The following is a 6,000-nucleotide window of genomic DNA, read 5'->3' as shown; positions in this document are numbered from 1 at the left end:
ATGAGATAATGTATGTAACTAGGTAAAGCAATATAAAATTTGAAAAATATTAGCATTATTATTTCAGAGGAAATTCAATCTGAAACTAAAAAACTGCTCTATTCTGCATGAATGGTAGAAAATAGAGTAAATGTCAAATTATTAACATCATTCACTAATCTTTAGAAAAGTAATACAGGAAAGTGTGAAGAGGTGCTTTCAAAATCTTCTAAACAAAAGGCATGCTGCTACACAATTCGCCAAAAAATGTTATTTTCTTTTAAGGCATCATTTTGATTGGGGAGCTGATTGAAAATGCATTTAGGAAATGTATCTTGGAATTTAGGAAATGTGTGCTGCTTAGTTTTGCTCCTGTGAGTGGGTTGCAGTCACAAATATCAAGCAGGGATTTAGAAGAGCTGGGTCACAGTGTCATCTATGACACCAAGTTGTGTGACCTTGAGAAAGCCACCTCATCCCTCTAGCCTGTGTTCCCATTTGTAATGCAGCAAGGTTAGGTTATCTGCTCTTTCTCATCACTGTTAACCTCAACATTCAATGACAGGATCATCTGAGGCTTTAAACAAATCTTCTCCACCTGGTAATTGGATTTTCCATCAAAAGAAGACACAGTATTCATATCTGGGACAACTCCTGAGATGGTTTTCATAAAATATCTTGAGTTATTATAGGTAAAGGTACCATTAAAATCTCGTTTTATTTTTTACTAATAAGCATAATCCTAAAGTAAACTAGTAGGAGTAAATCACTTCCTTAAAATATGTTGATCACCCCTCTGAGATTAAAGCAATTCAGGTACTTCATCTAGCTTCTATTTAATTGCATAAAAGAGAGAGTGTTTGTTATACTTGCTGGGTTGGTGCTGAAGAAAATGCTCGCCTAATAACCACGGGTGTGGTTTGCACAGGAAAATCTGTATCCTTATCTGTGTCTATTTAATAACTGTAGTTTCATTCTCAAAGGAGTTGTGTACAGACAAACTAGAAACCATGCAGGAGAAAATATTCTACAGGGATTAATCGGAACTGTTACCAAAGACATGAAAATAAAGTCATTACCTTCTGCTGCAAAATTAATTCAACTCTCTAAATTGGCAGGGCAAACTGGAAATTTTTTTGAGTAGATTAATTACTTGCTCAACATTTGTAGTTTATCAGACAGAAGACTCTGAGACAGAGAAGGTTATACCACCTCCAAGAACTTACTAAACTTACCAAAACTAGTTGCCTTTGAGATGATTCCGACTGATGGCAATCCCATGTGTGCCAGGTTAGAACTGTACCCATAAGTGTTTCGATGGCTGATTTTTTGGAAGTAGATCTCTTCCTTTCTTTCATGGTGCTTCTGAGTGTACTTGAATCTTGAACCTTTGAGTTCACACCCGAGAGCCTTAACAGTTTGCACCACCAACATCAGCTTAAACAACAAATATAACAACAAAATTTGGAGATAAACTATTTGGAAAACGTTTAATCTTGGTCAAATAATTTCATGAAAGATAAAAAGAAATAACATATGTAAAGATACTTTGCACACTATAAACTTGTATTAAAATTCAAGAGCTTATTTTCATTCAGTGTTATAATTTATTTCTTTTTAATGAAGACATGTAAAAGGGCAATGAAAAAAAAACAAAAACAAATGTTGTCGTTGTTAGGTGCCATCAAGTAGTTCTGACTCGTAGTAACTTATATACAACAGAGCAAAACACTGCCTGGTCCTGTGGCTTCCTCACAATCTTTGCTATGTTTAGGTCCATTGTTGCAGCCACTGTGTCAATCCATCTTGTCAAGGGTCTTCCTCTTTTTTGATGAAACTATATGAAGCATGATGTGTCTCTCCAGAGACTGGTCCCTCCTGATAACATGTCCAAGGTATGCGAGATGAAGTTGCACCCTCCTCTCTTCTAAGGAGCATTCTGGCTATACTTCTTCCAAGGCAGATCTGTTCATTCTTCTGGCAATCCATGGTATATTCAATATTGTTTGCCAACACCACAATTCAAATGCATCACTTCTTCTTTGGTCTTCTTTATTCATTGCCATGCTTTTACACACATATGAAAAAAGGAGATTTAAAATACCGTGGCTTGAGTCAGGCATTCCTCAATCCCCAAGGTGACTCCTCTGCTTTTTAACACCTTAAAGAGGTCTTTTGGCACAGGTTTGCCCAAAGCAATACGTAATTTGATTTCTCGACTGCTGCTTCCTTGGGCATTGATTGTGGATCCAAGTAAAATGAAATCCTTGACAACTTCAATCTTTTCTCCATTTATCATGATGTTGCTTATTGGTCCAGTTGGGAGAATTTTCGTTTTCTTTCTGTTGAGATGTAATCCATACCGAAGGCTGTAGTCTTTGATCTTCACCAGTAAGTGCTTCAAGTCATCTTTACTTTCTATAAGGAAGGTTGTGTCATCTGCATATCTCAGGATGTTAAAGAGTCTTCCTACAATTCTGATGCCCAGTTCTACTTCAGATAGTTCAGCTTCTTGGATTATTTGCTCAGCATACAGATTAATAAATTTGGTGAAAGGATACAACCCTGACGCACACCTTTCCTGATTTTAAATGATGCAGTATACACTTGTTTCATTTCACCACCCTCATCTTAGTCTATGTAGAGGTTCCTCATGAGCATAATCAAATGTTCTAGAATTCCCATTCTTCACGACGTTATCCATAATTTGCTATGATCTGCACAGTCGAATGTATTTGCTCAGTCAATAAAACACAGGTAAACATCTTTCCAGTGTTCTCTTCTTTCTGCCAAGATTCATCTGACATCAGCAATGATATTCCTTGTTCCATGTCCTCTTCTGGCAGTTCCCTGTCAATGTACGCTGCAACCGGTAATGCCAAAAAAAAAAAAAAAAAAAAAATGCCAAAGATGAAGAAATTGAAGATTTTCACTAAGTTCTGCAATCTGAATTGATCAAACATGCAATCAAGATGCATTGATAATCACCAGTGATTGGAATGTGAAAGTTGGAAACAAAGAAGGATTGATCGTTGGAAAATATGGCCTTGATAATTGAAATGACATTCAAAATCACAGAATGCAATTTTGCAAGACCAATGACTCCTTCTTTGGAAATGCCTTTTTCAACAACATAAACAGCAACTATATATGTGGGCATACATGTGGACCTCACCAGATGCAATACGCAGGTGTCAAAGCAACCACATCTGTGTAAAGACAGGATACAGAAGCTCAATATCATCAGTCAGAACAAGGCCAGGGTTTGATTACAAAATCAACCATCGATTGCTCATAGGCAAGTTCAAGTTGAAGATGAAGAAAACCAAAACAAGTCCACCAGAGCCAAAGAGCAAATGTTAGGTAAGTTTTATTATTCCATATACACTTACCAAGATCTTTTAGAAAACTGATGAGTACTAACAGTGTTTCAGGACTGGGCAGTGTTTTGTTTTGTTGTATGCTAAGTTGATGAGTCTGAACCAACTCAACAGCAGCTAACAACAACAACAAATACGTGTACATATATAGAGAGAGTGTATATAAAGTATATGTGTATATATAGAGAGAGAAAGAGGGAGGGAAATTATACTTTTTTAAAAAACCTAATATTATACCGTAAATATTTTGACATTTAATGAATCAGTCCTCCAAACTTGACTTTAAGTAGAAGTATAACAGTTAATGTTCTCTGTTAGGAAACCCTGGTGGTATAGTGGTTAAGTGGTATGGCTGCAAACCAAAAGGCTGGCAGTTCAAATCCACTGGCCACTCCTTGGAAACTCTGTGGGGCAGTTCTACTCTGTCCTGTAGGGTCGCTATGAGTCAGAATTGACTCATCGGCAATGGGTTTGATTTTTTTGGGGGGCGGTTCTCCATTAACTATAATTTAATTATTTCTCTTGGTTACTCATTTTAATATATTTGAAATTATAAGAAATTTAAATGGTGTAGTAAGAATAATTCTCATACACAAATTATTATTAATGTATCTATTTTGGTGGTAGGGAAGTTTTTTGGAATTACTGTGCCAAAGTTAGGAACTTGATACAAATTATTTTTAAAAACCTATATGTTTGTACCAATTTGTGCAGTCACATATAATAGAGAGAATTCTTTTCACAGTGTATTGTTTCCAAAAATATTTATAATTTGTAATGCAATACAGCTTTTTATGGTTGGTTTTAACAATGCACATAGATTTTATCATTATAGAGCTGCAGTGTCCAAAGAAGTAGCCAGTGACCATCTACTTTAAATTTCAATGAACTAAAATTAAACACAATTAAACATTCAGTTCCTCAGCCACTGCAGCTACATTTCAGGTTATGACTAGAGGCCTTACTGGACTGTGCAGAAACAGGACATTTCTGTCACCACAGGAATTGCTGCTGCTGTACAGGCTATTCTTCATCTTTGTATATAAGTTAGTCAACTTTAATAATCAAAATTCTTCCATTTGGAGTGACAGACACATAAATATCCTTAAAAATTAAAAAAAAACAAAAAACAACTTCTTAGCTCATTTCACAGGCTGTTAGGAGTGGACCTGGCTTCAGGTACATTTTAATACATGATCTTTAGCAAAGCTTCTCTCCTCCATTCTTTTCCCCCTTCTTCTCCTCCTCTTTTCTCCGTCTCTCTTTCTCTTTCTCCCTCAAGCCCCCAGTTACTTCTGTTATCTCAGATGTTTTCTTCATTTTCAGTCCAGTTTTCCATGTGTGAGAAGATGGCCAATGACAGCTTGTGTTCTGCCTCATCCTTATAGCCACTTCTCCCACTGGGAATTTGGTTTGACTTATTTTAATTGTATAAAGTAATTACAGGAAAATTTGAATAGGTTTATTATCAAAAAGAATTTATAGTCTTCAATTTTTCCATCGAGAATAGTAATGCTCTATGTATTCAAGTTTCTCTTATGGATTAAAAAAAAATATTTTTGTTTGCTTGTATTACAAAATTTTTACCTAGGTGCTTCATATCTCTACTCCCATTCTGGACGTACTCATTTTTCTTTTCTATTTTATTTTCTAAAAGCTTATTGCCAATTTCTAAGAAAAGTATTATTATTTCTATTTTTTTTAATTTGATTACTTTGCTTAACTAATTTATTTATTTATCAAGGAGCCCCGATTGTACAGCAGTTAAGTGCTCGCTGCTTAAAAGTTAGTGGCTTAAACGCTTCCAGTGGCTCTGCCGCAGAAAGACCTGAAAGTCTGCTCTTGTAAAGATCGCAGCCCAGAAAGCCCTGCGGTGCAGTTCTACTCTGTCACACGGGGTTGCTAGGAGTCAGAATTCACCTGAAGGCACCTGACAGCAATAGCAGTTATTTAGCTGATTCACTTGGTATATATTCACATGAATTACAAATTGGCTCTTCTCCTTTTTTATTTCAAGGAGTTCAACTGTATCTGTTTTTGCCTTTTTCATTCACTAGAACAAATTTTAAAAATTGTGTTGGAGACCCGTATTAATAGTTTCTATAGATTTTTTTGGCTTCGAAAAAAATATCACCGTGTGAAGATTAAATACAGATTCCTTAAAGTATCTACTTGGCTATATATGAAATAATTTGAAAATATTTAAGGTATTTTCAAAGCATTTTTTTTTTAAAGTGTTTGTGATTACTAATAAGCCTTGTCAAAATGGTCTCAGAAATGAATAGAACACGAATAAGGACAATAATGATGAAATGTATTTTTTTCAACATTTAAGAAAAGATTAATCCCCAAAAATTTAACATAATCCAGAGCATAGACACACGGACTACTACCTAATTCACTTTAGAAAACTTTAAACACCCTGATATCAAGATAAGAGAAAGCATGAAAATAACAATTTAACACAAGGCGTCAAACATATGTTACTAAGTTAAACATTTTACTTTACTTTAAAACATAAAGGTACATTTGTTCACTGCTACATGACATAAGTCTAAGGTCTCGCTTTGATATATGTCTAGCCAAAAAAAAAAAAAAAAAAACAAAACATTGCTGCTGAGTCGATTCCAAATCATAGCGA

The sequence above is a fragment of the Loxodonta africana genome, chromosome 12 (genome assembly GCF_030014295.1).
Source record: "Loxodonta africana isolate mLoxAfr1 chromosome 12, mLoxAfr1.hap2, whole genome shotgun sequence".
Lineage (NCBI taxonomy): Eukaryota > Metazoa > Chordata > Mammalia > Proboscidea > Elephantidae > Loxodonta > Loxodonta africana.
The sequence above is the reverse complement of the archived record's forward strand: the minus strand, read 5'-3'. Positions refer to the sequence as shown.